The sequence below is a fragment of the Pseudonaja textilis genome, chromosome 4 (genome assembly GCF_049901715.1).
Source record: "Pseudonaja textilis isolate UNSWEBS1 chromosome 4, rPseTex1.2, whole genome shotgun sequence".
NCBI classification, from domain to species: Eukaryota; Metazoa; Chordata; class Lepidosauria; order Squamata; family Elapidae; genus Pseudonaja; species Pseudonaja textilis.
In genome coordinates this window covers 34,629,261-34,651,113 of record NC_141993.1, presented here as the reverse complement: position 1 = coordinate 34,651,113, position 21,853 = coordinate 34,629,261, and the positions used below count along the sequence as shown (strand labels likewise).

Genomic DNA, 21,853 nt, shown 5'->3' with positions numbered 1-21,853 from the left:
ATGTTTAATTTATGCTCTCTTCTTGCCTAAGGTATGGATGTCAATCACTGAATTCACAAAACTACATTTTATTGAATTGAGTATTTGGCTAGGGATAAAGGCATTTTTAATACTTTCTCACATGCAAAAGCCTTGGAATAATAAAAACTATGCTAAAATAAGTTATATTTTGAAATAAGGAAATATTTTATGGAAATATTACAGGGAAATGGGAAGAGAATGTTATTATGGCATTTTCATCATACTGACTTATTAGCGATTAAACTACAATAATACAATTTACGCCCCAATTTTATCTGATGCTCTGCAATTCTAATTAATTGGAAAACTGCCATATAATTTCAAAAATTCACAACTAAATTGCATAGAACCTAAGATTAAAATCCTGAACATTTATTTAACAATTATTTAAACATGAAAAGAATGCTGGGTCCTTAGTCAACAAACTTAAGTAACCCAAGAGAATTCACAATTAAAAATTATTGTTAATGGAGTGACATATGTATACTTTAATAGTTTTTTTTCCACCTAACATTAACACTACAATGAAAATAAAGCACAATTTATCATCTGCTAAATTTATCGTCTGCTATAAATATGAGAAAAAAACAGAAGAGAACCTTTTGGAACTACAAAAAATAAAGAAATTATTATGCCATAAAGTACTGTGAATTTAGTTGGGAAGATATAGTAAACTACAAGGCAGAAAAAATGGAAGTATATAGTATAATTGTCTTCTTGAAAATGGTTTATAAGACACAGGCATTCTTGAATTTGTGAGGCAATTAATCATGTTATCATAAAAAGACAATTGTCTCTGCTGAATTTCCAAGATATAAACCTTACTTCCTAATACCTGAATTGAGGATATAGCTGTTTTAAGAAGGGTTATTCTCAACAAGTTAATTGCCACAGTTGGACTCTTCCACATTTCCTTTGTCTCTGGTCAGGTTACTTATTATTTGCTACTGAACCAAGATGAGAAAGAATGTGAATGTGCTGGCATAGAAACTGTGTTGATTTGTACATGCGGTTCACTCAATTCCAGTGCAAATCAACATAAGAGAGAATGTATTTTTTTAAGCACACCCACACCAGAATTAATCCAACCATCTCTCTTACTTAGATTTTCTATGGTTTGAAAACTGATCAAATTTTAATGTACCTAAGGTGCTCTAATAATGTAAACAAAACAAAGTTGTAGCTTTTAGTATTTCAAATGGTGAAGGGTGGGTAGTTGCATTCCAAGCCTGACAGACATAGAAATCTTCCTCACCTAGTGCAGAACGAAAAATTAATGTGTGCATGCGATAGATATGTAGGAGTATTCATATTTACCCACTTAAGTGACCTTTTCATGAATTAAAAAAGTAGATTGCTGGCCTTTAATATTTTATAAGCCTCTTGGTTGACTCTGAAATATTTAAAAAAAAACCTAAGATGATTTAAGCCAACTTTCCTCAAGAGAAAACGCTGAACCACAGACTGGAATGCTAACACATGAAAAATAAAGAACATCTTGGACTTCAATATGTACAAATGGTAATCCAGACTTAATTGTTATATCATAGAAAAGTCAGAAATAACTGTTTCCCAAAATGAGCATACTATTTTCTTCAGGGATTTTCATATGTATCAAATCATAACACTGTGATCGTAAGCCCAAATTTTTGCTATACATTATGGTCAAATTATCATATGTCTTTAATAAGTAGTACGAAGCATAACGTATGCTTAATTTATAACTCATTCAAAATGATCCAAATTAGTTTTCTTTGTAAGACGAAATGGGGTACAATAATAAGTTTGAATATTAAAAATATGCATGTGAAAAAAATATAATACCCCTAAAGTTTTAAAAACTATTTAAGATTGAACATATGTAAGGAACAAAGGAGGCTTCTAATAATTTATTTTTTAAATTCTCTATAATTCTTACAAATCAAACATTTGCTTCCAGTAACTTTAGTTAAAAAGAGAAGAAAAAAGAAATGGGGAGGACAAAATAGAATTTTTTTTAATGTGAGCTAAGAAGGGCAACGAAACACATGCACATTTCTTATAGTACTAAGCCCTAATCATTATTAATCTGAATTGAAGAACTACAGCAAAGATTGCTGGAATTAAGGAGAATTTCCTAACAGTGAGGACAATTATGTGCGGAGGCCGAAAACGGAGCACATAAAGGCCAAAAACGGGATGCATAGAGGCCAAAAATGGGGCGTGTGCAGGTGGTGATAGGCGGTGGCGGTGATGGGCGGCGGTGATTCCCGCAGCCTGGAATAGCTGATCAGTGATATTCCAGGAGGCCAATCCAATCACTAATCAGCTGCCCATGCTAAAGCACAGCTGCCCAGACTGTGCTGAAAATGACCAGGCTATTTGCTGCAAGGAGGCAAATTGCTAGAAGGCAGAAGCAGATTTTTTTTCTTGTTTTCCTCTCAAAAAGCTAGATGCGTCTTAAAGTCCGGAGCATCTTATAGTCCGAAAACTACAGTAACTAGTGGAACAGCTTCCTTTCTGAAATTGTAGGTGCTTCGTCACTGGAGGTTTTTAAGAAAAGACAGGAGAGCCACTTGTCTGAAATGGTACTAAGGTCTCTTACTTGAATAGGGGGTTGGACTAGAAGACCTCGGAGGTCCCCTCCAGTTCCATTCTGATTGTTTTTTTCCTTTCCTTCTTCTTATGCCCAAGAGAATCAGGGAGGAGCCAGTCTGAATCTTTCTTAATGCTTCCCTGAGCTCAAAACATGTTTTTTGCACATGTTGTTGTAACAAATCTGTCAATCTCCATGGCTTCTTATATTTCAAGACTTCTTCTAATGTTACAATTATTTAAATATTATGATCTAAGACTTCTTCAAATGTTGCAGTCCTTAATATGTTGATGATGTTCCTACTAAACAATTGCGTTCATAAACCTGAGCGTCTAAACAGGAAATATAAAATCCCCCGAGAATGATGAATACCATCACAAGGCATATAATTAGATCTCACATACTGCCAAGTGTAGTAGGCAAGAAGATGGAGGTGTGATTCCGAAAGATTCTTCTTTAAAGCGTGGCTGCATACACACAAAGTCTAAGTTGGGGGAAGAGACAGTAGCAATTGTATTGTCTGATAGTAAAAACTCATGCAACTTTTCAAAAGATTTACTTAACATGCTATTTTTGATACAAACTTCATGGCAATTCTTCCTGCCCAGTCCCACTTCCAACATTATAATATACTCATAACTGATTTCCTATACATTAAATCATTTTACAGAGTTTATGCTCTGATACCTTTGTCATCAGATTTTGCTATTCCTGAAATACACCAATCACATCTGTTTCTCTCACAAAGAAAGCCTTTATTGAAAGAGGGTTAAACTTAAAAGTTTTCTTGTCTTGCCTGCAAACTAATATATACCACTGTTACACAACAGCTATATACAATATGGTATAGGACAGTGGTGGCTAACCTTTTCGGCACCGTACACACTGGAAACTGGAAGAGTAGCTCCCTGATGCATGTGCACGGGAGTGCTGGAAGCTGTAAGCTTAGTTTCTTGGTGCGCATATACACACCAGCCACCTGGTGTTCCAGTTTCTAACACGCATGCGTGCATGAAGACCAGCTGACCGGCACATGCATGTGCTCCAGGGAGCTGTTCTTCCCGTTTCCAGCACTCTTCTACGCACGAAGATCAGCTGGCCAGTGCACATGTGCACGCTGGAACCCAGAGGAGCAATGGGAAGCATGTCCAGAGAGGAAATTTTCTCCACAGGAAATCATGTATGGAGGAGTTGCAAGTGAAAGTAGACTATCACAACTGTACTGAACTAAAATGAATCAAATAAAGATTTTATTGTTAATAATAAAAGCCAAGTATTTCATAAAAATTAACAACCTACCTAAATTTAAATTCTCTCTTGCACTACTGGCACAAATAGAGGAAATAGCACTGTTTTTTCATCTTACGTCATGTTCTTTTACTAGTAAAAATGGTTTTCTTTTTCATTTAGATGGAAAACAGCCTTGGCTAATCCTAAAAAAACCTCTAAATGATCTTAGCCTGATTAAACCCATGAGAGAAGGTTGTGGGATTGACTGGGATGCAAAGTCAAAGTGGGAAATTCATGGCTTCTAAAATACTTTCCAAACAGAATCCAATCTGGGTCAGTCACCGGGACCAGAGGTTTAATCTTCCAAGCTTTTGGCTGGAGCCCATCCTCAGGGTATTTCTCTCATTAGAATACCTTCCAAGTCCTTAACAATACAGTAGCTCCACTCTGAATCATATAATCAGAATAGAGGCAAGCCAAAAATGGAAGAATCAATAACATTCTGGGGGGCTGCCCAATTGCCACTGGTGTGACCTCAAGTATTTTGTTCTGGATTTTTTTTCCTCCACAATCCCATTCATCTCATTTTTGAATCTGATCTTTCTCCAGCTGGCTTCTTCGACTGCACCAAATCTAGTCCTGTTCTGTTCTGAAACAGCAATGTTGCTGAGAGACAGAGTGATGGCCATACATGAGCCTCTTTTATATATTTTCTTTGAACTATTCCCTTTGATTGTGATGAATCGAAAGGTCCAGGAAAAGCCAAGGGTAAATCCTTCCACAGTGTTGCAAAACAAAAATAGAAACAAAGCTTGTCCATGAACTAGAAAATGAGATTGATTCAAAATGGGCACTAAGTTGTATACAATACAACTTACAAGGTAAGAGACAATCCTCTTCCTGGTTCCTTTTGTACACTTTAAAAAGAAAGGTCACCTATCATAAATTTGGCCTAGATTTGCAACATGCAAAAAGCCCTATTTTGCACAGATGTATAAAATGGGGGCCAATTCACCCGAGCAAAGCTACTCCACACATCTCTTGAATTTACCGAGCATACAAAACTACGTTTCCTGAAAACAAGTAGATTAAAACCCATCTACAGTGAATAATTTTCTATCCAGAAAGAACTGGGATGGGAAAAGAAAATAAAAATTCCAATGTGCTTTCATTTGCAGGTTGAGCTGGTATAACTCAGATACAAATTAAACACGAGTCAGTACAGTGTGTTAATGCACCAATTAAGTACAATGATAACTAATATGTTTATATGTCGCAGAAGTCTGCAGCTTGGGTGAATGGTTAAATAAATCAGGAAAGATTGTCTGCGTTTGTGATTTGTGGAATTCTGGAATGATCTTCTTAAGTTAGTTAACAAGTTAGTTATATATCATGAGCAAACCACAGTACATGACTTTGAGAAGAGTAAGAGCAGCAAGCCAGAGTTACTTGTTTCTGCTTAACACTAAATAAATCATAGATGGAACCATTATTTGTGGTTAATAAGGGAAGAGGGTGCCGAAGAATACTGTCCATGCAGAATTGAATCTCAATCTTTTTAAATGGGTAGACTGCACCTGCGTTGGAATGCAGTAATCAAAATAATTGGAAGGCACCAGATTCGGAAAGGGTGGTTTACTATGACACTAGAACAGGGGTGTCAAACTTGCATCATCACATGATATATTGTGACTTTTTTCCCCTTCCCTAAACCGGACGTGGGCATGGTCAGTGTGTGACGCATCCAGCCCACAGACTGTGAGTTTTACAGCCCTCCACTAGAATACATCAGAATATTGTTCCACTGTTTGGCTAAATGATGATCAAAGAAATATTCACCCATTGGCTGCTTTTGTAGCCTGTGCAGCAATGTAATCCTGGACCAAGTAAACCCTTTCTCCTACAAATTAATCTACTGGTTCAAGATTTCCATATCTAGAAAGTAGCATTTGAAAAATGATGAGATCACAACAGCAACCCTCACAGATCCCTACTTCAAACAGTTCAAACGACAGAGCTGGCCAATTTTGCTACTCACTGGAGGTATTTGCTGCTCACTTTGGAAAATTAGCATATGTACACACATTTAAAAAAAATCATCCACAAAGGAAAATGCCTGCAAATATTTGATGTAAGGTATGAAACTGTTAATGAATATCCAAACAAAAATAAGATCTCTTTATAGTACATTGTTTCAATATATTATGACATTTATAAAATCATAAATTTTTAACTAATCAGACAATTCTTTTATGCACCAAGGTTTAATATTCTTTACACATTAGGCACATTTTCCTTTGCCTAACATTATATCTTCTGCCATTTATAATTAATTTTAACAGCTTCTGCAACTTATCCCACAGGTTGTTGCTGTTTCTTTTAAACAGTGTGCTGCTGAGAAATTGATTTGTTTTCTCCATATGCCAACAGAAATCACATTATAAAATATGCATAAATGTCATTTCTTTGGCTGCTTGAAGATTAGTGCAGAGGAAGAGCATACTTTAACACACACACACAGACAAAACGAGGACATGAAATATAATATATTCCCAATGATGCCACACATCCAATTCCATCTTACTTGCAATACACAGACATGGAATTCTACTTAACTAATACAAACAAATACTCACTTTCCAGGAAAAGTTCGCAGTAATTTTTAAAGTGAAGAATATAATTTCTTGACAGTCTATGGAGATTCTCAGTCATCCAGATCATGGCTGTCCCAACAGTGCTTTTTCAGGAGGCAATTGGACTTTCTTGCTTTTTCTTTGAAGACCCTGAGGACACAGATAAACCTCCAAGTGACCTCAGTGACTGTCTAAAACAATGCAAATGACCAACTATCTTCAAGGAATATAAATCCTTCCATTCCCCACTATCCAGTCAGAGCTGTTCTTGGATGAGAAGTGAAACATCTTCAAAGAAAAAACAATAATATCCAGTTGCCTCCTGAAAAAAAAAACCTTTGTGATAATTTCTTGACTTTTGGCTGATGCTAAATCATCACTGTTTTTCAGGAGAGCTAAAAATCTCATGAACTATCCAGCCCTAAAAGGCCAGAGTACATACACATACAGAGAAAATGGACCTATTTGAGCAATATAAATGGCAAACATGAAGTATCCTAATTTATGTATACAATTGATATGAGGAATTAATGCTTCTTTTTTCATGTTGATCCTCATCTGAACTTGGTTTTTATATTTATTGTAAAGCCTTTGGGGGGTGGGGACATTTTATTTTGAAGTTAAATGGCTCAGATATAATGTTGGTGAGCCCACTCAGTTACTGTAAAATATTACCCAGCATCTGATCCTTTGGGGAGCAAAAGGAAGAATATCTATCACCTCTACCCACATGTATACAAGCAAACAACAGCTACTCAAGATGATACAGTATATAAAGATTCCATATCCCTGAGTGTAATTGTAAGGGCTCATCAAACGGGAATCCATAGTCATTTCCTATACACTGAGCGGTTCAATTTCTGCACTGTGCAGACAAGCTTTTAGGGTTGATTTTGTGCCTCAACAAAGAAGTTTGATATGTCAGCCACAGAGATACTGTCATTCACAACATGCCCTGTTATGTTGCAGATTTGGATCTGTGATTTGGACACCCTGCCTGATTATAGACATGGAGCAAAATACCTTGAGCCTTACTTCTTTTGGTAACCAGATATTATTATTAGAAATGATGGTAAAACTACTTCTAAGGATACATTTTCTATAAATGACAGTAAAGCCAAAGTCATTCAAACATGTCAAAGATTTCTTAGCACAAGAAGCAAATCAGAGTGTTTTTTTTTTGCAGAAGTGATGCAACACATGTAGTAAGTTATCCTTGGTTGTCATCTCATTGATCCAGATAGTTTCATTTTGGGTGCTACAGCATTTCAAACAGGTTCATCCATACTTTGGGAATTCAAACAGATTGTATTTTATTTACTTACATTGTGTTTATTTGCTGTTCGAACTATATCACACACATTTACTGAATTTGTACTGCTACTGCCAAATTACTTACCCACATTTGTAATAAATTTACAAATATAACAGGATCTATTTCAGCAAAGGATTAGAATTTCATCCAACGTATTTCCTGATGGCACATGTTACAAGCAAAGTGAGAAAGCAGACATGGGAAATGGTCTGCAATACTGCAACTTTTCTTGTCCTGAGAATAATCCATTTTAAAATCCATTCACAGGATAATGTTATTATACGAGTACAAGCTGCATCCACTAAATTTAAACTTGCAGAACAGGTTTAAATACAATGGAGTGGAATAGAATCTGATACAAATTGAGCTGTAATGGAAGCAAACTGAGCACAATGTCCTGTGAGCAATGTTAACAGGTTGTCTGAAACTGCAAATCAATTTCTATTCAATGGAATTAAAGTACACCCATTCTTCCAGAGAGCGCTCATTTAAGGCTGTCAAAGCAAAAGTAGTGAACACATGTTTAATGGATGCAAAAGACTTGTGACTGTCTAATGCCATTTTCTATTTTAAACCAAACAGATTTACACTTTGAGAGATGGCATAGCAGAATCACTATTTCTCAAAGGTTTTATTAAGGGCATCCACCTGATGGTCCATTACTCAATCAGAATCCCAGCACTTTGATAATCAACACCACACAGCTTGCTCTGCTTTTATGAGTTGCTTCAAAGGCATCATTAAAAAAAAAACATTTTTTTCATCAAGCTCTTATCCAAGATCTTTCCCAACTTCTTTTGTACTCTAAAACAGAGGTAATACATCTAAAACTCCAAGCAGTTAGCAACCTGAAATATTTCTAAATAAATGTATCATTACAAGTAAGTATCCTGTAGTATACTACTTTCTTATTTCTACATTTAAAGATTTCCCAAAATGAGCTGGCTATTACCTGAAATCCATGGTTATAGGCAATCTGGATATCTAAACTAACTAATTTGGCTGGCTGGATAAGCTACTAATTAAAAGACAAGTCCAAAGCTATCCAAAGCAAATCCAATAATCTTTTATCCATGTGTGTATATTGTAATTTTCCAAATAATTGGGATGATATTACTTGGTATGGCTAGAGTTTTGTTTTCAAAGAGATGTAAGAAGCTTAGCGATAAATGCTAGAACTGGTCATGGCCCAGCAATGTTGGGGCTGCAGCTGGACTACTAATCCAGTTTTAGCAATCCAGAAGGACCCCCTATATCTTGTGAGAGAATAAATACTGTAAAATAACAACAATAAATTAATTCAAAACGATTGTTTTTTTTTAAAGAGTGTTCCCTTTCTTCTTATTCCTTCTTCCCTCAGAAATCTTGGGAAGAAAACTAAGTTGTCAGATGTGATTTTAGCATCATTTGACAGTGCACTCAAACACATTAACAATTACAAATAGTCCCTGAGTTATGATTATTTATTAAATGATGGTTCAAAATTGCAGTAGTACTGAACAAATGTATGACAGGTTATTTGTAGTTCCGGCTGTTGCAGTGTCTCCACAGAGATAGGATTGGCACCCAGCACATAATTACAACATTGCAGCAAGTTGCAGTCACACGTTCATAATTTCTAATGTTCCCTGCCAGTTTCCAACAAGCTAAGTAAATAGGGAAGCTAGCAGGAAGTCAGAAGTTATGGTCAGGGAAGGTCCTCTCTTAATAACCTGCATGGTCCTCACTTAACAACAGCAAACTGGGATGGCTGATATTGCCATTGCTAAGTAATGCAGTCTCATTATATCACTCTGTAAAACCATGCAGCTTAGCAACAACAATTTTAGTCCCATTTGCTGTTGTTAACCAAGGACTACCTGTATAGAAAATAGAGAAAAAAAAGATGGAGGAAAAAGGAAAGTAAATATGTATAAAGGGGAAAGTGGAGTTGAAAAAGATATACCCATACATATGTTGTGGACCTAGAAGATTCCATGGTTACTACTAACTGAACTCTCCTAAAAATTGGACCACTAATGACTGGGCCTCCTCAAGTTCATCACTATGCCTCCAAAAAATCAAATATCAATTGATGAAGATGGTTTCTTTTTGGCATGTTTGTTAACATATATAACATACAGGGGTGGGATTCGACCGGTATAACCACCAGTTCGATGATTTATGCTGCGCGCGCATGTGAATCGTCAGCTTGCTGCCTGGACAGCGGAGCACAGCTGCGCCCGGGTGCGCATCAGTTGAAAAAGCACCTTTTTCCTGCTTTTTCAGCTGCAGCTGTGCCGCACAAAGCAGCTGAGGGTCAGGTAAGAGCCCGGGCAGGCGGGTGGACCAAAACAGCAGCTCTTCAGAGCAACTGGTTCTACAGAACCAGACAGAACCGGTAGAATCCCATCCCGATAACATATAAGTACATGTATGGGTAACTTTTTCATGTTAACAATGTGAATGTTATTTTGAATTACAATCCAAAATCATGTAATCTGACCACTTAATTCCTGTTATATTAGGTATGGGAAACAACCAAGTGAATTATATTGAGAGACTGGGAAAGTGTTCCTACTCCAGATATCAAAAAGTAGTTTCCAAAAATATATATCTTATCAAGTTCTGAAAAGGCTATTTTTAATACTAATAAAAAAATGACACAATATGTTTCAGTTTGGCATAGATTTCATAGTGATTTACCAAAATAGACAATTATGTGTAATTTGATAGTTTGTTATTAAATATATGTTTAGATGATTTGTATCAATTTAGCATGTTATGAATTTATTTGCTTAGGTTTTTATTATGTTTTTGTCTATTTTGGTATTTAAACTTAATGACTAATGAGATTATTTATTAGAGGTGATTATATTACTATTTTAAAATGTTTTTTTGATTACTGTACTCTTTTTTCTGAAATTTTAAAGATGGCACTCCCACATATGCATACAAAATACAGTTCTGTTGTGTAGATGCCATGTTCACCATAATCATAAAGAAAACACACACAACAAGACCATCAGCAAAATATTTGATGGAATCAAATTCACAAGAGAAAAACAGTCTACATTCTCATCCAGAGAGAAAACAAGAACTACAAAGCTGTGACAATACAACCCAGACTGAACAAGTCTATAACCACAGCAACCCTCAGCACACAAAAGAGGGTCTATAAAAACTTCTTCAAACAAACAAATTTATATACAAAATTATGTATAATATATAAATCTATATATACCCCATTTCCCCGAAAAGATCTATCCTGAAAATAAGCCCTAGCATGTTTTATATGTGCACCCTACTCCCAAAATAAGCACTACTTAAGAGCTGCACAACCACCCACCCACCCATTTCATCTGGTTGCTCACAGTGCCGCAGCCACAAGGCGGGGTGGTGATGGAGCTGCCCCCTGCAGTGGCTTGCTTCAGGGCCCCCATAGTCAAGCCATCCATGCCCCGACACCTCTCATGGCGGCAGCACTGGCAACCATGTGCAACAGGAGCCCACATGGCTGTCAACCCACTTCTTCTGCTTGTTTGAGGCTGCAACGGAGCAGAAGACCAAGTGGTGTGCACAAGATCAATTGTAGAAATTTTAGATCAAATAAAAAAATGAAAAAATAAGTTCTAGAAGCTTGTCACTCTGACAAATCCATCAAGAGATATATAGTAGTGGTATATGGAAATGGCCTTGGGAAACAAAAGGAAAAATTGCAGATGGGGCAACCAGCATGTAAAAGATGTCTCAGCCCAACCCACCTTGCGGTTCGTTACTGCATTAACAAAGGGTTAGAATCAAGGTCATGTAGAGTTTAATACCACTTTATAATGTCTTGAAAAGACCACACTTGGAATACTGCATCCAGCTTTGGTTGCCACAGTGTAAAAAAGATGTTGAAACTATAGAAAGAGTGCAGAGAAAAGCAACCAAGATGATTACAGGACTGGGCGCAAAAACATATGAAGATTGGTTGGGTATGTCTAGTTTAATGAAAAGAAGGAGTAGGGTGGACATAATAGCAGTGTTCCAGTATCTCAGGGGTTCCAGTATCTCAGGGGTTGCCACAAAGAAGAGGCAGTCAAGTTCTTCTCCAAAGCACCTGAAGGCAGGACAAGAAGCAAGAGATGGAAACTAATCAAGGAGAAAAGCAACCTAAAACTAAGGAGACATTTTTCGACAGTTAGAACAATTAGTCAGTGGAACAGCTTGTCTCCAGAAGTTGTGAATGCTTCAACACTGGAAGTTTTCAGGAAGAGATTGGACAATCATTTGTCTCAAATGGTGTAGTGTTTCCTGCCTGAGCAGGGAGTTGGACTAGGTCCCGTTATTCTATTCTATACTATCTCAAAGCCAAAGGAGGCAGGGCACAGGAAGCCTTTAACAAAGGACTCTCCCTTATTGTCCAGAGGGTAAAAGAAAAGCGGGGGAGGGATACATTCAGTCTTGCAACGTTCTGCTAATGTAACCTTACAATTAAGAGAGAACTAGTACTCCTGCTTGTACTTTTTACTGGGATTACTTTGCATAGCTGACACATAGAGAAACCCCATTTACAGTCATACTTTCTCAGCCCAATCCACCTTACAGTTTGTTGTTATGTGGAAAACAGGAGGCGAAAGGAATACAAAGTTGAAGTATGGTCATTGCCTTGAGTTACTTATAAAGTAATAAAAGCAAGATGAAAATCTATTAAATAAACAAGCAAGCCATCCAAAAGGGTCAAACAGCCCTGAGCACGTCTACCATTACCACACATCTCTTTACCAACATCCAGATGAGCAGGAATCAACAGCTATAATCACTACAATAAGCACCAGCTAACAGCATGTCAATTAAAGAAGGAATAATATCCTGAATGGCAACTACATAACCTATTTTCCAAGTCATCTTTTCCAGAAAACAACAGTACTGCAACCCCTCTTTAGGATTTCAGCTTCTTAAAGGAGTTTTAATTTTTCCACAATATCAATTACTTGATCGGAATACCCACTACGGTGAACAATAACTGTAATGCAAATGAGCTAACACAATCTATCTAAATGTTGACTTCCTCTCCTTCAATTATCTTCTGAAAATTATAGCAAGTTGGTGGTAGGGAAAAAAATGACTTACTGAGAAAAAAGTAAGGTGATCACTAAATATTGTGGGCTATCCAGCAAATACACCAAGAGCGACAATATTACTAGAAAACAGATATAGATACAGCTGAAGTTACTCTTCCACAATAATCATGCACGCTGTTGCTTCAGTAAAGATCCTTGTAAAGATGAAGGGGGAAAGTGTAATTTAAAATATGTTATATAAAATATACTTTGCTTATCAGTTAGAACTTTTAGAAATTGTAGCGCCATGTCTTTTGGAAAGATGCAGCCACTCACTAAACAACCAAGTATAGACTCAGAGGGTCTCCGGGCAGAAGTAAGAACTAAATAAGAAATTATAAGAAGAGAAAAAGTATATAAAACATTGGGAGGAAAGGAAAGATAGCTTGTGCACAGATTGTTCAGGCTCCATAGGTTTAAAATTATGTTTTGTGGCCCTATTCTAGCACAGCCATAATTATTCTCCCACTCTCGACTTATCTATCTGTGCATGGAAAATTATATAGAATTCCTAATAGCGTAGAACTTTGCAGATATCTGTGTCAAAACCTGAGGTTCAAGAAGAATGGCACTGATGTTACATCTTGCAATATTCCTTTTTCTCTAAATTTCTGAAAAAGACTAGGGATAACTGCAAAAGAAAAGCCTGGGCATCCTTTATTCTATTTATTGATACACTCATAACATTCTACTTCTGAATGAAATGATCAAAATTGAGGTAGCATTTCATTTGCAATAGTGAATACTAAAAGAATTTCCAGTATTCCAGCACTTCATAAATTTACATACAGCGTGTTGAGGAACAATCCTAATTTACAGGTGACACTCAAAAAATTAGAATATCGTGCAAAAGTTCATTTATTTCAGTAATGCAACTTAACTTAAAAGGTGAAACTAATACATGAGAAAGACTCATTACATGCAAATCAAGATAGTTCAAACTGTGATGTGTCATAATTGAGATGATTATGGCTTACAGCTCATGAAAACCCCAAATCCACAATCTCTGAAAATTAGAATATTGTGAAAAGGTTCAATATTCTAGGCTCAAAGTGTCCCACCCTAATCAGCTAATTAAGCCATAACACCTGCAAAGGGTTCCTGAGCCTTTAAAGGGTCTCTCAGTCTGGTTCAGTAGGAATCACAAACATGGGAAATACTGCTGACCTGACAGTTGTGCAGAAAACCATCACTAACACCCTCCATAAGGAGGGAAAGCTTCAAAAGGTAATTGCAAAAGAAGTTGGATGTTCCCAGAGTACTGCATCAAAGCACATTAATAGAAAGTTATATGGAAGGGAAAAGTGTGGAAGAAAAAGATGCACAAGCAACAGGGATGACCGCAGCCTGGAGAGGATTGTCAGAAAAAGGCCATTCAAAAGTGTTGGGGACTTTCACAAGGAGTGGACTGAGGCTGGAGTCAGTGCATCAAGAGCCACCACACACAGACAGATCCTGGACATGGGCTTCAAATGTTGTATTTCTCTTGTCAAGCCACTCCTGAATAACAAACAATGTCAGAAGCATCTTACCTGGGCTAAATAAAAAAAGAACTGGTCTGTTGCTCAGTGGTCCTCTTTTCTGATGAGAGCAACTTTTGCATCTTATTTGGAAACCAAGGACCCAGAGTCTGGAGGAAGAATGGAAAGGCACACACTGCAAGATACTTGAAGTCCAGTGTGAAGTTTCCACAGTCTGTGTTGATTTGGGGAGCCATGTCATCTGCTGGGGTTGGTCCACTGTGCTTCATTAAATCCAAGGTCAACCCAGCCGTCTACCAGGAGATTTTGGAGCACTTCATGCTTCCTTCTGCAGACGAGCTTTATGGGGATGCTGACTTCATTTTCCAGCAGGACTTGGCACCTGCCCACACTGCCAAAAGCACCAAAACCTGGTTCAATGACCGTGGGATTACTGTGCTTGATTGGCCAGAAAACTCCCCTGACATGAATGCCATAGAGAATCTATGGGGCATTGCCAAGAGAAAGATGAGAGACATGAGACCAAACAATGCAGAAGAGCTGAAGGCTGGTATTGAAGCATCCTGGTCTTTCATAACACCACAGCAGTGCCACAGGCTGATAGCTTCCATGCCACGCCGCATTGAGGCAGTAATTGCTGCAAAAGGGACCCAAACCAAGTCCTGAGTACATCTGCATGCTTATACTTTTCAGAGGTCCGATATTGTTCAATGTACAATCCTTATTTTATTGATTGCATGTAATATTCTAATTTTCTGAGATTGTGGATTTGGGGTTTTCATGAGCTGTAAGCCATAATCATCACAATTATGACAAATCACAGCTTGAACTATCTTGCTTTGCATGTAATGAGTCTATCTCATATATTAGGTTCACCTTTTAAGTTGCATTACTGAAATAAATGAACTTTTGCATGATATTCTAATTTTTTGAGTTTCACCTGTATATTGTCTTCTTTCTTTCCACTTTGGTTATTATTTTTCTCTTGCCTTACTAAGATTCACAATGGTACTTGACACTTTAGTTTTAAATTATTATTCCTTGACAGACGGAATGCCATTAGCTTCATTTTGGCTGGTGCTCCCCATTTGTTTAATTTATCCTGAGATATAGCGACAGTAGAAAATACCATTCTGAAATGAGTTCTCTCACTTCAAACTTAATTACATAATTTGTTTTTTGATAAATGAAGGTATCAAATGTGATTAATTGAAGAACAATCAATAAAAATCTAGCCATTAGACATCTTGATGAGCTTCCCAGGGCCTTTCTACATCAATCCGCTAAATAAAGTGTACATTATAGGTATTCCATAATTCAGCTATAAAACCTCTGAAGAATATCCATTTTATTTTAAAAAAATCTTCCAGGAGTTGTGACTAGTATTTTTTCCTCACATTCCTGAAAACACGACCCCGAACAAAACTATCAAACTAATCACCTTTTCTCACTGCAATTTTTAAATGTTATATATGCCTTTGTACATTCAGCAGTTATTTGAAAAATAGATAGTCCCAAGGTCTTACTTTGCTTCCTTCACATAGTTCAATTCCATGTTTTAACTGCTGAACTGCTAAAAGTTTAAAGGCCATATCTATTCAAAAAAGTAGGTACTACTTGTTATTCAACACACAAGAACTTTTGTCATCAGATGGTTTGTGAGATTTTCTCCAAACAGCAGCTTGACAATTAACTCCATATAAGAAAATATGCCCTTGTAAAAAAAGAAGTAAATGATGCCTTCGAATCAACACATTCCTTTTTTTTCCTATTCAAATACAGACATACAGGAATTGTTAGGACAATCTGTAAGTATAAAAAGTAGTATTACTTAATAGTTTGGAAAAATATGGAAATCTAAGTGCAGTTGACAAATCCAGGTAGGTTACCCCATTAGCATAAATGCTGACAACTGTTAATCTACTATAACCCTGATTAATGGATATAGATGTCCATTAATACTAGGCAGTTTAACTTGCTACTAAAATTGATTAGTTAAGAATTCAATCCTGTTATTCAATAAAAACTGTACTCTCTCCTGAAAATGCAATATAGAGTACAGCCCTATTCACCAGCACTTACATATATTACAAAATATGTGTTTCGTGTGTGTGTGTGTGTGTGTACATGTCTATGTGCAAAAGTGCAGTATTGACTGTGTAAACCACTTAGAGAGGGCTGTAAAGCACTGTAAAGCTGTATGTAAGTCCAAGTGCTATTGCTTTTAACTATATTAATGGTACTATTTCAAATGAGATGCCATCAATGCTGTCAGAACCTTCATGAAGACCCTTGAAGCCGATGAGAGGCCGAAGCGAAGTGCTCGATACTGGTAATGGGTATTCTGATAACAGAAACGGAGAAACTGGCGATGATGAGGCCAAATGGGGATGTGGAGGTAAGCCTCCGTGAGATCAATGGAAGAGAGGAGATCGCCCTCCGAAACGCTCTCTAAAATACCGTGTTTCTCATATAATAAGGCCGGGTCTTTTTTTTTTTTTGAGCCCCGAAAAAATGGCTTGGTCGTCTTTTCAGGGGTGACTTAATTCCCCCCACTTGCATCTTTGAGCGGGCGGGCAGCAACAGCTTGGATGTTGACCTCGGCATTGGTGGGGCACTTTGTACCGGGGTCAACGCAGGCAGCACCATATCCGGGTGTGCAACAAAAGTGCTTCCTAACAGCAAGCCCCCCCCCGCCATTTCCCATTTCGCATGTTTTAATATAGGCCTTAATTTGGGGGGAGGAGCTTAATTTCATTTCATGCCTATAAAACATGCTGGGACTTCCTATTGGGGGAAGCCGTATTGTTGGAGAAAAAGAGTAGAATGCAGAGTCTGCATTTTAAATTGCCTGTATTTTACAAATTGGTTGAGAAATTTTCAATCAAGGATGGCTCGCCACCCCCCCTGAGGCTTTGAAAACGATGAAAAGGCGAGAGTAAAGCCCAGGTCCCCGTTGAGAGGGGGGAACAGGTTGAATAGCTTTGATTTCAAGAAGGTGTTGAATGGCCTGATTCATGAGGGCTTGCCTTGAAATGTTCCAAGAGACAGGACAGATCAAAAAAATTTCTGGGGGTGGCATTAGGAAGTCCAATTGTAACCCTGACCTAATAGTGCTGAACACCCAGGTGTCCGTCATTGACTCCTCCCATTTGGAGGCAAAGAAGGGTGGGGAGGACGAGGGATTACTTAGAGGGACGGAAGAGACGATCCCCCCCCCCAAAAGGGCCGTTTACCAGTAGAAGGTTGTTGCCTGCCAGATGCTTCTACACGTTGGTCTTGGCGTTGGGAGTACGGCCTCTGAGACCGGGGGAAGCGGGATGAGGTCTCCGCTCAAAAAGCAGGAGGGCGATAAGGAGCTGATAGTTGGCTTTCTTCCCAGAGGAAGAGAGAATTTTACGTTTATCTCTGGTTTTGGTGAGATAAGGTTCAAGAGCATCGCCAAAAAGCTTATTGCCTGCGAATGAAACTGAAGCCAGCTTCCATTTTCGGCGTGACTCCGCCTGCCAATTTCTGAGCCATAACAGTCTTCTTGCTGCTACTGAAGATGCCATGGCCCTAGATGCAAATTTGGCGGAATTGAGAGTGGCATCTGCAGTAAATTCTGCCGCTGTGATAATTTTATTAAGGTCTTGGTGAGACCAAAGGTCAGTAGCAGGCAATCTATTCTGGAGTTGGCGCAGCCATCGCATGGATGCCCTCATGAAAAAGGATGCTGCTGTTGAAGCCCGAACAGCTTGAGGGTCTGTTCAGAAGGTTTATCATCCGGTTTCAGGATTATCTTCTGGCTCGGTGGGAGTGCCAGAAGATGAGAACAAGACCAGAACTGGAATGTCAACAGAAGGCACTGCCAGGGCATTGTCCAGGACTGAGCTGATGTTGTAGAAACGCTTATCCAGAAAAGATGGGTCAGGACCTGCCGAAGGGGAAGTGCTCTATGTCCAGGAAGTGACCATGTCCAGGAACAAATTGGGAGAAGGCAAAACATCTGCATGCACTACAGGCTTGGAGAAGAACGAGTCTCTCTGGCTAGAGGGATTTCCTCATGGCTCAAGAGCCACTTCCTCTGGTGACAACTTGGCAGTGACCAAGGCCTTGCTGAGTAATGGCCTGAAGAGAGAAGGACTGAAGACCGATGCAGAGGATATCTGCTCTGGGCAAGAATCCTCTTCCTCTAAAAGATTTTGATCAAAAGTCTTGCCCTCTTCACACTCTGAATGAGAGGAGTAACTGTGTTCAGATGGTGAAGCCCTTCCCTCCCCATCAACCTCCTCCCATTCTGGTAGAGAAGAATGGACCCTGAGGTCCTGGAGCCTGTGTAAATCAGGCTGATGAGGCAAGGAACTTATAGATTGAGATGGGCCTGAACCCTTTCCAGAGGTCGAAGAATTTGCTTGAAGCCTTCAGCCAATCCCTGCCTAATGACCAATGAGACAGCAGCTTGGATATCCCCTGGTCTATGCTCAAAGGTAGAGGCAGAAGGCAGAAGGCCTGCTGCTGTGGGAGTGAAGGTGGCTTCAGGCCTAGATTGAGAAGAGGTTCGAGGACTGGAGGGAGGGGCAGAAACATAGGGCCCAGAAGCCTGTTGGAAATAAGGCCCAGATCTGTTAAGATCCTGAGGATCAGATTGTACTGCAAAAGCCTCAGGAGACCAGGATGGAGGATGGAAAGACTCATAGATAACTTCTCCTCCTCTGGGAGGGCTTGGCTGGGGCCCACAGGTATCACCTGAAATATGCTGTAGTTGCATTCCCTTCTGTTGAATAGTTCTGTTGAACTGCCTCTCTAGGGCAGCATGTCTGTGCTTTTCTGACCTCAACTCAGCCTGAGTTGCCCTCTTAGGAGCTAGAGCCTTAGCTCTGATTTTAGCAGCCACCTCCCTCTGAACTGATTGGGTGCATTGCCTACGTCTTTTTCTCTTATTGGGCTTAAGAGACTGTTCCACTGGAGGGGAAAGCTCTGCCTGAGCCTTTTCCTGCTCCATTTGTAGAATAAAGGCTCTTGCGATGGAAAGAAACTGTTTAGAAATTTTTTGTATTAAGCCCCTTAGGGTATAAATTGACCACCGGGCTTACAAAATGGCCGGTCACCTCGTGGTGGAAGGCTTCAATCCAAGATGGCCACTGACTCGGGGAAACAGGCTCCGAGATCGAAGAATCGCTCCTTAGGCTATAAAGAGCCCCGAGCGAAGTCAGCAAAGGAAAGGGCAGCCTCCAGCCGCACAATCAGCTGGCTGACGCTGTTAGTGGTTTGCCGATCGCTTTTTACGACTGCTCAAACCACAGGCGTGGGGGAGGTCTACAGACGCTGCCCAACTTGCCTGAACAGCGCTCTGGCAACACTGCTCCCAACGTTGCAGGAGAGAGAGCCCTGCTCTCCTGGAAAAGCAGCTGCCCAGATCCCTGGGAGCTGCTTGAAGCAAGGAAAAAAAAGTACTGAAGATCGCTGGTGATTGCTATCTAACAGAATGCTTTCAGAGACACAGCTACTGACTGAAAGGAGTAGGGTCTCTCCCAGGGGCTGGCTTTTATATCTTAGTACAGACTCAGCTGTGACGTCATAGGAAGGAGTCAACCCATCCTGGGCTCTCGATGCAGCATGGAGAACTGTACTCTCTCTTTAAAATGCAATATAGAGTATAGCCCTATTCACCAGCACTTACATATATTACAAAATATGTGTTTCGTGTGTGTGTGTGTGTGTGTGTGTGTGTGTGCATGTCTATATGCAAAAGTGCAGTATTGACTCTGTAAACTACTTAGAGAGGGCTGTAAAGCCCTGTAAAGCTGTATGTAAGTTCAAGTGGTATTGCTATTAACTATATTAGTGGTACTATTTCAAACTGACATAGCATTGAAGCTCAGAATAAAAATAAAGTTCTGGTTCAGGAGTTTAAAAAAAAGCATTGCAAAGTAAAATCCAGGTCATATGATTGAGTTAAAGATACTTATTTTATTTATTTATTTGTCAATCGCTTACAAGATAATAGGTATAAGTATCAACATGAGTAAGAAGACAGGAAATAGGTACGAATAAATGGGGACAATAGGACAGGGACGGTAGGCACGATGGTGCACTTATGCACGCCTCTTACAGACCTTTTAGGAATGGGGTGAGGCCAATAGTGGATAGTTTGAGATTAAAGGAGTGGGGGTTAGAAACAGAGTCAGGTAGTGCATTCCAGGAATTGACCAGTCTGTTGCTGAAGTTGTACTTTCTGCAATCGAGTTTGAAACGGTTTACATTAAGTTTGTATCTGTTGTGTGCTCTTGTATTGTTGTGGTTGAAGCTGAAGTAGTCATTGACTGGTACTACATTGTAGCAGATAATTTTGTGTGCTATGCTTAAGTCTGTGCGCCACTGTAGGTGGCGTAGTTCAAGTTTGTCCAGACCCAAAATCTCAAGCCTGGTGATATAGGGTATTCTGTTGCGAGCAGAGGAGTGTAGTACTCTTCTTGTGAAATACTTCTGGACTAGCTCAATTGTATTAATGTCCGATATGCAGTGTGGATTCCAGACTGATGAGCTCTATTCGAGTACTGGTCTGGCAAAAGTTTTGTATGCTCTAGTTAGCAATTCGATATTTCCTGAGGAGAAGCTTCGTAAGATTAGATTTATAACTCTTAATGCCTTTTTGGCAATGCTGTTACAGTGAGCTCTGGCGCTTAGGTCATTTGATATGAGAACTCCAAGGTCCTTGACAGAGTGAGGATCATCAACGAGGTCATCATATCCACCTAGTTTGTATTTGGTGTACTGATTTTTTTTACCAATATGTAGGACAGAGCATTTGTTGGTCGAGATTTGGAGTTGCCAGATGTTTGACCATTGTGACACATAATGAAGGTCGCTTTGAAGGATAGTAGCACTGTTGATGGTGTTGAAGAATTTTACGTCATCTGCAAAGAGGACGCAGTTGCTTATAAGGAGATTGCAAAGGTCATTTATATAGAGTATAAAGAGGGTGGGTCCTAGAACGCTGCCTTGGGGGACACCGCTGTTAACTGAAGCAGGGTTTGATATTGCACTCCCTATTTTTACTATTTGTTGCCTGTTTGACAGGAACGTAATAATCTACTTATGAAGGGATCCGGAAATGCTGTAAGAGTTTAGTTTTAACAGTAGTTTGTCATGCACCACTGAATCAAAGGCTTTGTAGAAGTCTATGTAAATTGTACTGTCAAACCTGTATCGTCCGTAGCACTGGGACAACTGCAACAGCTTTATTTGGCTAGCCTGGATCAAAAAGTATAATTGAGTATCATCAATATACCAAACCCTAAACCCACTGAAGACTTCTGCAGCTCTATACAGGATTGGTGGGAAGAAGCAGAACTGCTGGCAGCCCACAAATGAGGAGTCTAGGGTAAGGTCTCCCCACCTCCAATGAGTGCCAATAGAATAAAGTTTTGAATATGTGTCATGAAATGAGATATCAAATTTGAATTATAGTTCCACATGAGTTGGCAAATCACTATTTCTATAGAATGCAATATTTGATAATGTATCAT

General features: G+C 39.0%; 1 protein-coding gene across 7 annotated transcripts in view; it reads right to left on the bottom strand.

Annotated features, from left to right (window-relative positions):
* Positions 1-21,853, bottom strand: part of CTBP2 (C-terminal binding protein 2) — a 239,604-nt gene that overhangs the window by 160,053 nt on the left and 57,698 nt on the right. The gene's annotated exons all lie outside the window — the stretch shown is intronic.